Raw genomic sequence first — 11670 nt, 5'->3', positions numbered from 1 at the left:
GTTCAATCAGCTTTCTATTTTTAAAAAGATATTGTTCTTACATTTGACACCATTATGTTTCAATTCGGTCAGATTGTCTTTTTTTAAAAGATTAATATTTCTTCACAAGTTATACAATCACCTCATACTGCTTGTTACACACAGAATATATGATCTGATTTGTAGTTACATTCACAAACTTATTATAATCAGTAGTAAATCATGTTTCAATCACACATTAGTTTGTAGTGCAGATTCTTAAAGGTATATAGTGACATTCATAAGTGACATGGTTTGATGGCCAAAAATTATACTACAATAACCTGGAACAAAATGTCAGCACAAAGGAAAAATGACTCACACCTGGCCTCCAGTCAGTGGCCAGAAACCCTCCACACAACTGTCATTTGGCCTTTTCTGTGCACAATTGCACAAACCATTTTCTTTCTCTTCTGACAAAGTCAGTCATCTTCACATCCACAGCTGTCAATGTATGTAGAAAGCGCTTTGTCTTTTTTAATCAGGTTTGACCTTTGTTCAATCAAGATGAAAGCTATCAAAACATATGTTTTTACATGTCAAACATCATTTCTCCAGACATGACTTATGCGGATGCATATCAGCTTCAATCTACAGCCCTCACTCCCTTGTGTCAGATGTTCAGCATTTGGCTCCCGAGTGAGGATCTTGTTAATGCCGTAGCAAGCTGGAGACTGGCAGATACACCTGCTGGTCATGGATGATCACCCTATTCTGGGCAAACATACTAAGCTGCCTGTATATCCAGTAATCCAGCAATATTACATATTAATAAGACTCTACAGCATGGCACCGCTAGGATTAAAATTATTTTTGCTTTACTGCATATTCCCTCGCTAAGTACATAGCAAGCAGAATGGCTGAAGTTCATATCACAGCCTTAAAAAATGTAGGTATGGAAAAATCCCAGACCCATGGTGACGTTATCTGTTCAATATACTGCACATTATATCAAATTTATAAATGGAAAGAGGTATTTTAATTCCAACTAGAAAATCTCTCCTGCCGAGACATTTTGAATGGGTGCCTTGTGCTCGTCGCCGATGCTTGCGTACAGAGAGACATATTGTCCAGGTTTACATGAGAGACGGTGAGAGCGAAAGATATTTCCAAATGTTGCTTGATTTTATAATCATGCATGAATCCAGGTCGGTGACAGAGAGACTGTACCAATTTCAGAGACAGAGAGAAACCATGTTATAAGGTCTGATCACCATCCATGGCATTTAATCTTAAAAAATCAGCCACTTTCAGGCTTCCTGGGAACATTCTGTAACTATTTGTGGATTTTATTTTGAAAATCCAGACTCCTTCAAGCATCCTGACAACATCCCGCAACTATCTGGGGGTTTTATTTTGAAAGTCCAGACTTTTTTGGGCTTCTTAGGAACATCCCTTAACCATCTGGGGATTTTATTTTGAAAATCCAGCATCTCTTAGGCTTCCTGGGAACATTCTGTAACTATTTGGGAGTTTTATTTTGAAAATCCAGCATCTCTTAGGCTTCCTGGGAACATTCTGTTACTATTTGGGAGTTTTATTTTGAAAGTCCAGCTTTTTTTAGGCTTCTTAGAAACATTCCTTAACAATCTGGGGATTTTATTTTGAAATTCTAGCTTTTTTTTACTCTTCCTAGGAACATCCTGTAACTATTTGGGAGTTTTATTTTGAAAATCCACTATTTTTCCAGCTCCCTGGGAACATCCTGTAACCATCTGGGGGTTTTATTTTGAAAAACCAGGCTCATTACATGTTTCCTAGTAACATTCTATTACTATGGGGGGGGCTTATTTTCAAAATAAAGGCCCATTACATGTTCCTGGTAAGATCCAGTTACTATGGGGGGGGTGGGGGGGCTTATTTTTACTTTTATTTATATGCTCCAAAATTTAGCAAAAACCACCACCCTCACCCGGATTCGAACCCAGACTTACGTCACATGATCCGAGTGCCTTAACCACTGGGCCAAAGCGGATGGTGGCAAAAACTTTGAATCTAGTAAATTTATAGAGGAGACTTGACCTCTGACAGTCTATGGGGTTGCTATGGTTACTCACTGATTAGATGAGGAACACCTGCTGCGCGCACACTTTGGAGACAAAAACTGGTTTCAGACCAACCCTCAAACAAAAGCTCCTAACTCAAAATCTATAAGTCGTATCTGAGAAATGAACACATTGTGAGAATCACAAGACTTTGGCCGACGTCCACATATGTTTATATTTAATAAGAGTTAAGAAATGAGACCGTAAGAGCGATTTAGAAATTTAGTTTTCTCATCAGGAATCTTTTTTGGAGATCTCCATTGAAGTCAATGAAAACGTTAGAGGGCGCTGCTCTAGCACCACTCTTCAAACAAATGCTTGTAACTCAAAAACTATAGGTCCTATCTAAGAAATGAAAACATTTTGAGAATCCCAAGACTTCCACGAACGTACAGATATGTTTTGGCGAGAAAGGGTTCAGAAATGAGACCGTGGGAGCGAGTTAGAAATTTTTCTTCGTATTTCTCCTTTTCTGACTTTTTTCCAAAAATTAACATGGGAGTCAATGGAGAGGTGAGACCGGAAAAGATTTCTCGGTAAATTGACTCAGCCTAAACTACTGAACCGACAGATGTCAGAGTGGCATGTGTGCGTAGGAAACAAACTCTACTTTCACCAGATGTAAAAATCATGTCTGTCGGACTCCGTTTGTGGCTAGGAGAAGTGTTTAAAGACAAAAAAAGTGGCTGAAAAACGCCCGTTTTGGCCGATTCTCTCTTTAGGGCGAGAGACCTTGAGTCCCATTCGTCGATTTCGGCCACGTTTTTGCGATTTTTGAGCGAATTATTGGACGAAATTCTTAGAAAAGTCATAGCACACGATTCGACGTATTTCCGCATGTTTTTTTATAGGTCTCGAGTATGTGCGACGAAATCTGTGGGAGGAGTAGCAGGACAAAAAAACGGCGGAAGAAGAACGAAGAATAACTAGAAAATCTCTCCTGCCGAGACATTTTGAATGGGTGCCTTGTGCTCGTCGCCGATGCTCGCGTACAGAGAGACATTTCCTTTAAGACGAAGGACAGAGACCCTGAGAGTTGATCAATTTCAGAGAGAAAGAGAGAGAGAGACTGTAACAGTACGAGAGGAAGGAGAGAGACCCTGGGAGAGAGTGAGACAGTGAGAGAGAAAGACATGTATAAAAGCTGCATTTTGATCACATGATCCAGAGTGGTGACTGATTGACTTTACCAATTTCAGAGACAGAGAGAAACCATGTTATAAGGTCTAATCACCATCCATGGGATTTCATTTTAAAAATTCAGCCTCCTTCAGGCTTCCTGGGAACATCCTGTAACTGTGTGGGGGTTTTATTTTGAAAATCCAGTGTCTTTCAGGCTTCCTGGAAACATTCTGAAACTATTTGGGGGTTTTATTTTGAAAATCCAGCGTCTTTCAGGCTTCCTGGGAACATTCTGTGTCTATTTGGGAGTTTTATTTTGAAAGTCCACTCTTTCCGGCTCCCTGGGAACATCCTATAACCATCTGGGGGTTTTATTTTGAAAATCTAGCATCTTTTAGGCTTCCTCGGAATATTCTGTAACTATTTGGACATTTTATTTTGAAGGTCCAGCGTTTTTTAGACTTCCTAGGGACATCCTGTAACTATTTGGGGTTTTTATTTTGAAAATCCAGTGTCTTTTAGGCTTCCTTGGAATATTCTGTAACTATTTGGGCATTTTACTTTGAAGGTACAGCATCTTTTAGACCTCCTGGGAATATTTTGTAACTATTTGGGAGTTTTATTTTGAAAGTCCACTCTTTTTCCGGCTCCCTGGGAACATCCTGTAACCATCTGGGTGGTTTATTTTGAAAATCCAGCATCTTTTAGGCTTCCTCAGAATATTCTGTAACCATTTGGGGGTTGTATTTTGAAAATCTAGCTTTTTTTTACGCTTCCTACGAACATCCTGTAACTATTTGGGAGTTTTATTTTGAAAATCCAGCATCTTTCAGGCTTCCTGGGAACATTCTGTAACTATTTGGGCATTTTATTTTGAAAGTCCAGCTTTTTTTAGGCGTCTTAGAAGCATTCCTTAACAATCTGGGGATTTTATTTTGAAATTCTAGCTTTTTTTACTCTTCCTAGGAACATCCTGTAACTATTTGTGGATTTTATTTCGAAAATCCAGACTCCTTCAAGCATCCTGACAACATCCCGCAACTATCTGGGGTTTTTATTTTGAAAGTCCAGACTTTTTTGGGCTTCTTAGGAACATCCCTTGACCATCTGGGGATTTTATTTTGAAAATCTAGCATCTTTTAGGCTTCCTCGGAATATTCTGTAACTATTTGGACATTTTATTTTGAAGGTCCAGCGTTTTTTAGACTTCCTAGGGACATCCTGTAACTATTTGGGGGTTTTATTTTGAAAATCCAGTGTCTTTTAGGCTTCCTTGGAATATTCTGTAACTATTTGGGCGTTTTATTTTGAAGGTACAGCATCTTTTAGACTTCCTGGGAATATTTTGTAACTATTTGGGGGTTTTATTTTGAAAATCCAGCATCTCTCAGGCGTCCTGGAAACATTCTGTAACTATTTGGGAGTTTTATTTTGAAAATCCACTCTTTTTCCAGCTCCCTGGGAACATTCTGTAACTATTTGGGCATTTTATTTTGAAAGTCCAGCTTTTTTTAGGCTTCTTAGAAACATTCCTTAACAATCTGGGGGTTTTATTTTGAAATTCTAGCTTTTTTTTACTCTTCCTAGGAACATCCTGTAACTATTTGGGAGTTTTATTTTGAAAATCCACTCTTTTTCCAGCTCCCTGGGAACATCCTGTAACCATCTGGGGGTTTTATTTTGAAAAACCAGGCTCTGTACAGCTTTCCTGGTAGCATTCTATTACTATGGGGGGGCTTATTTCAAAATAAAGGCTCTGTACAGACTTCCTGGTAACATTCTATTACAATGGGGGGGGCTATTTTCAAAATAAAGGCTCATTACCTGTTTCCTGGTAATATCCAGTTACTATGGGGGGGTGGGGGGGCTTATTTATACACTCAAACATAAGCTCTGTACATGTTTCCTTGTAATATGGTGGGGTGGGGGGGCTTATTTTCAAAATAAAGGCTTTGTACAGACTTCCTGATAACATTCTATTACAATGGGGGAGGGTTGTTTATTTTTATTTTCAAAATATAGGCTCTGTATAGACTTCCTAGTAACATTCTATTATAATGGGGGGGGGGGGGGGTTATTTTCAAAATAAAGGCCCATTGCATGTTCCTGGTAATATCCAGTTACTATGGGGGGGTGGGGGGGCTTATTTTTACTTTTATTTATATGCTCCAAAATTTAGCAAAAACCACCACCCTCACCCGGATTCGAACCCAGACTCACGTCACATGATCCGAGTGCCTTAACCACTGGGCCAAAGCGGATGGTGGCAAAAACTTTGAATCTAGTAAATTTATAGAGGAGACTTGACCTCTGACAGTCTATGGGGTTGCTATGGTTACTCACTGATTAGATGAGGAACACCTGCTGCGCGCACACTTTGGAGCCAAAAACTGGTTTCAGACCAACCCTCAAACAAAAGCTTCTAACTCAAAATCTATAAGTCGTATCTGAGAAATGAACACATTGTGAGAATCACAAGACTTTGGCCGACGTCCACATATGTTTATATTTAATAAGAGTTAAGAAATGAGACCGTAAGAGCGATTTAGAAATTTAGTTTTCTCATCAGGAATCTTTTTTGGTGATCTCCATTGAAGTCAATGAAAACGATAGAGGGCGCTGCTCTAGCGCCACTCTTCAAACAAATGCTTGTAACTCAAAAACTATAGGTCCTATCTGAAAAATGAAAACATTGTGAGAATCCCAAGACTTCCACGAACGTACAGATATGTTTTGGCGAGAAAGAGTTCAGAAATGAGACCGTGGGAGCGAGTTAGAAATTTTTCTTCGTATTTCTCCTTTTCGGACTTTTTTCCCAAAATTAACATGGGAGTCAATGGAGAGGTGAGACCGGAAAAGATTTTTCAAAAAAATGTTCAAGCCTAAACTACTGAACCGACAGATGTCAGAGTGGCATGTGTGCGTAGGAAACAATCTCTATTTTCACCTGATGTGAAAATCATGTATGTCGGACTCCGTTTGTGGCTAGGAGAAGTGTTTAAAGACAAAAAAAGTGGCTGAAAAACGCCCGTTTTTGGAAACTCGCTCTTTAGGACGAGAGACCTTGAGTCCCATTCGTCGGTTTTGGCCGCGTTTTCGCGATTTTTGAGCGAATTATTGGACGAAATTCTTAGAAAAGTCATAGCACACGATTCGACGTATTTCCGCATGTATTTTTATAGGTCTCGAGTATGTGCGACGAAATCTGTGGGAGGAGTAGCGGGACGAAAATTTACGGAAGAAGAACTAAGAACTAGAAAATCTCTCCTGCCGAGACATTTTGAATGGGTGCCTTGTGCTCGTCGATGCCGGCGTTGCTTCGAACACAGAGACGCATATTATCCAGGTTTACATGAGAGACGGTGAGAGCGAAAGACATTTCCAAATGTTGCTTGGTTTTATAATCATGCATGAATCCAGGTCAGTAACAGAGAGACTGTACCAATTTCAGAGACAGAGAGAAACCATGTTATAAGGTCTGATCACCATCCATGGCATTTAATCTTAAAAATTCAGCCACTTTCAGGCTTCCTGGGAACATTCTGTAACTATTTGTGGATTTTATTTTGAAAATCCAGACTCCTTCAAGCATCCTGACAACATCCCGCAACTATCTGGGGTTTTTATTTTGAAAATCCAGCATCTCTTAGGCTTCCTGGAAACATTCTGTAACTATTTGGGGGTTTTATTTTGAAAGTCCAGTGTCTTCCAGGCTTCCTGGAAACATTCTGTAACCATCTGGGGTTTTTATTTTGAAAATCCAGTGTCTTTCAGGCTTCCTGGGAACATTCTGTATCTATTTGGGAGTTTTATTTTGAAAGTCCACTCTTTTTCCGGCTCCCTGGGAGCATCCTGTAACCATCTGGGGGTTTTATTTTGAAAATCCAGTGTCTTTCAGGCTTCCTGGAAACATTCTGTAACTATTTGGGAGTTTTATTTTGAAAGTCCACTCTTTTTCCGGCTCCCTCGGAACATCCTGTAACTATTTGGGAGTTTTATTTTGAAAGTCCACTCTTTTTCCGGCTCCCTGGGACCATCCTGTAACCATCAAGGGGTTTTATTTTGAAAGTCCAGCTTTTTTTAGGCTTCTTAGAAACATTCCTTAACAATCTGGGGATTTTATTTGGAAATTCTAGCTTTTTTTACTCTTCCTAGGAACATCCTGTAACTATTTGAGAGTTTTATTTTGAAAATCCACTATTTTTCCAGCTCCCTGGGAACATCCTGTAACCATCTGGGGGTTTTATTTTGAAAAACCAGGCTCATTACATGTTTCCTAGTAACATTCTATTACTATGGGGGGGCTTATTTTCAAAATAAAGGCTCATTACATGTTTTCTGGTAATATCCAGTTACTATGGGGGGGGGGATGGGGGGGCTTATTTATACACTCAAACATAGGCTCTGTACATGTTTCCTTGTAATATGGGGGGTGGGGGGGCTTATTTTCAAAATAAAGGCTTTGTACAGACTTCCTGATAACATTCTATTACAATGGGTGGGGCTATTTTCAAAATAAAGGCTCATTACATGTTTCCTGGTAATATCCAGTTACTATGGGGGGGATGGGGGGGCTTATTTATACACTCAAACATAGGCTCTGTACATGTTTCCTTGTAATATGGGGGGTGGGGGGGCTTATTTTCAAAATAAAGGCTTTGTACAGTCTTCCTTGTGACATTCTATTACAATGGGGGAGGGTTGTTTATTTTTATATTCAAAATATAGGCTCTGTGTAGACTTCCTAGTAACATTCTGTTATAATGGGGGGGGGGCTTATTTTCAAAATAAAGGCCCCTTACATGTTCCTGGTAACATCCAGTTACTATGGGGGGGGTGGGGGGGCTTATTTTTACTTTTATTTATATGCTCCAAAATTTAGCAAAAACCACCACCCTCACCCGGATTCGAACCCAGACTCACGTCACATGATCCAAGTGCCTTAACCACTGGGCCAAAGCGGATGGTGGCAAAAACTTTGAATCTAGTAAATTTATAGAGGAGACTTGACCTCTGACAGTCTATGGGGTTGCTATGGTTACTCACTGATTAGATGAGGAACACCTGCTGCGCGCACACTTTGGAGACAAAAACTGGTTTCACACCAACCCTCAAACAAAAGCTTCTAACTCAAAATCTATAAGTCGTATCTGAGAAATGAACACATTGTGAGAATCCCAAGACTTTGGCCGACGTCCACATATGTTTATATTTAATAAGAGTTAAGAAATGAGACCGTAAGAGCGATTTAGAAATTTAGTTTTCTCATCAGGAATCTTTTTTGGTGATCTCCATTGAAGTCAATGAAAACGGTAGAGGGTGCTGCTCTAGCGCCACTCTTCAAACAAAAGCTTGTAACTCAAAAACTATAGGTCCTATCTAAGAAATGAAAACATTGTGAGAATCCCAAGACTTCCACGAACGTACAGATATGTTTTGGTGCGAGAGAGTTCAGAAATGAGACCGTGGGAGCGAGTTAGAAATTTTTCTTCGTATTTCTCCTTTTCTGACTTTTTTCCAGAAATTAACATGAGAGTCAATGGAGACGTGAGACCGGAAAAGATTTCTCGGTAAATTGACTCAGCCTAAACTACTGGACCGAGAGATGTCAGAGTGGCATGTGTGCGTAGGAAACAAACTCTACTTTCACCAGATGTAAAAATCATGTCTGTCGGACTCCGTTTGTGGCTAGGAGAAGTGTTTAAAGACAAAAAAAGTGGCTGAAAAACGCCCATTTTTGCCGATTCTCTCTTTAGGGCGAGAGACCTTGAGTCCCATTCGTCGGTTTTGGCCGCGTTTCCGCGATTTTTGAGCGAATTATTGGACGAAATTCTTAGAAAAGTCATAGCACACCATTCGACGTAATTCCGCATGTTTTTTTATAGGTCTCGAGTATGTGCGACGAAATCTGTGGGAGGAGTAGCGGGACGAAAATTTACGGAAGAAGAACTAAGAATAATAAACCTGGAATGTTCGAGGAATAATAATATAAGTGCCAATGCATTGCATGGGGCGAAGCCCCATGCAATGCATTGCCAGCTGGGGGCGGAGCCCCCAGCTGGCAAGGCACCCATAACTAGAAAATCTCTCCTGCCGAGACATTTTGAATGGGTGCCTTGTGCTCGTCGATGCCGGCGTTGCTTCGAACACAGAGACGCATATTATCCAGGTTTACATGACATCCGATTTCAGAGAGACATTACGTTTAAGAGAGAGAGAGAGAGGGACATTATCAAAAGCTGCTTGATTTTATAAACATACATGATCCAGGTCAGTGAGAGACTTGACCAATTTCAGAGAGACAGAGAGAAACCATGATGTAAGGTCTTATCACCATCCATGGCATTTAATTTTTTAAATTCCCCCTCCTTCAGGCTTCTTCGGTACATCCTGTAACCATCTGGGGGGTTTATTTTATAAAACCAGTGTCTTTCAGGCTTCCTGGAAACATTCTGTAACTATTTGGGGGTTTTATTTTGAAAATCCAGCATCTTTCAGGCTTCCTGGGAACATTCTGTAACTATTTGTGGATTTTATTTTGAAAGTCCACTCTTTTTCCGGCTCCCTCAGAACATCCTGTAACCATCCGGGGGTTTTCTTTTGAAAAACCAGCATCTTTTAGGCTTCCTTGAAACATTCTTTAACTATTTGGGAGTTTTATTTTGAAAGTCCACTCTTTTTCCGGCTCCCTGGGAACATCCTGTAACCATCTGGGGGTTTTATTTTGAAAATCCAGTGTCTTTCAGGCTTCCTGGAAACATTCTGTAACTATTTGGGGGTTTTATTTTGAAAATCCAGCATCTGTCAGGCTCCCTGGGAACATTCTGTAACTATTTGGGGGTTTTATTTTGAAAGTCCACTCTTTTTCCGACTCCCTGGGAACATCCTGTAACTATTTGGGAGTTTTATTTTGAAAATCCAATATTTTTCCAGGTCCCTGGGAACATCCTGTAACCATCTGGGGGTTTTATTTTGAAAATCCAGTGTCTTTCAGGCTTCCTGGAAACATTCTGTAACTATTTGGGGGTTTTATTTTGAAAATCCAGCATCTTTTAGGCTTCCTTGAAACATTCTTTAACTATTTGGGAGTTTTATTTTGAAAGTCCACTCTTTTTCCGGCTCCCTGGGAACATCCTGTAACCATCTGGGGGTTTTATTTTGAAAATCCAGTGTCTTTCAGGCTTCCTGGAAACATTCTGTAACTATTTGGGGGTTTTATTTTGAAAATCCAGCATCTGTCAGGCTCCCTGGGAACATTCTGTAACTATTTGGGGGTTTTATTTTGAAAGTCCACTCTTTTTCCGGCTCCCTGGGAACATCCTGTAACTATTTGGGAGTTTTATTTTGAAAATCCAATATTTTTCCAGGTCCCTGGGAACATCCTGTAACCATCTGGGGGTTTTATTTTGAAAATCCAGTGTCTTTCAGGCTTCCTGGAAACATTCTGTAACTATTTGGGGGTTTTATTTTGAAAATCCAGCATCTGTCAGGCTCCCTGGGAACATTCTGTAACTATTTGGGGGTTTTATTTTGAAAGTCCACTCTTTTTCCGGCTCCCTGGGAACATCCTGTAACTATTTGGGAGTTTTATTTTGAAAATCCAATATTTTTCCAGGTCCCTGGGAACATCCTGTAACCATCTGGGGGTTATATTTTGAAAAACCAGGCTCTGTACACCTTTCCTGGTAGCATTCTATTACTATGGGGGGGCTTATTTCAAAATAAAGGCTCTGTACAGACTTCCTGGTAACATTCTATTACAATGGGGGGGGCTATTTTCAAAATAAAGGCTCATTATATGTTTCCTGTTAACATTCTATTACAATGGGGGGGGGGGGGGGGGGGGCTTATTTATACGCTTAAACATAGGCTCTGTACATGTTTCCTTGTAATATGGGGGGTGGGGGGGCTTATTTTCAAAATAAAGGCTTTGTACAGACTTCCTGATAACATTCTATTACAATGGGGGAGGGTTGTTTATTTTTATATTCAAAATAAAGGCTCATTACATGTTTGCTGGTAACATTCTGTTATAATGGGGGGGGGAGCTTATTTTCAAAATAAAGGCCCATTACATGTTCCTGGTAATATCTAGTTACTATGGGGGGGGTAGGGGGGCTTATTTTTACTTTTATTTATATGCTCCAAAATTTAGCAAAAACCACCACCCTCACCCGGATTCGAACCCAGACTTACGTCACATGATCCGAGTGCCTTAACCACTGGGCCAAAGCGGATGGTGGCAAAAACTTTGAATCTAGTAAATTTATAGAGGAGACTTGACCTCTGACAGTCTATGGGGTTGCTATGGTTACTCACTGATTAGATGAGGAACACCTGCTGCGCGCACACTTTGGAGCCAAAAACTGGTTTCAGACCAACCCTCAAACAAAAGCTTCTAACTCAAAATCTATAAGTCGTATCTGAGAAATTAACACATTGTGAGAATCACAAGACTTTGGCCGACGTTCACATATGTTTATAT

This window comes from Paralichthys olivaceus, chromosome 7, assembly GCF_024713975.1.
Source record: "Paralichthys olivaceus isolate ysfri-2021 chromosome 7, ASM2471397v2, whole genome shotgun sequence".
NCBI classification, from domain to species: domain Eukaryota; kingdom Metazoa; phylum Chordata; class Actinopteri; order Pleuronectiformes; family Paralichthyidae; genus Paralichthys; species Paralichthys olivaceus.
The sequence above is the reverse complement of the archived record's forward strand: the minus strand, read 5'-3'. Positions refer to the sequence as shown.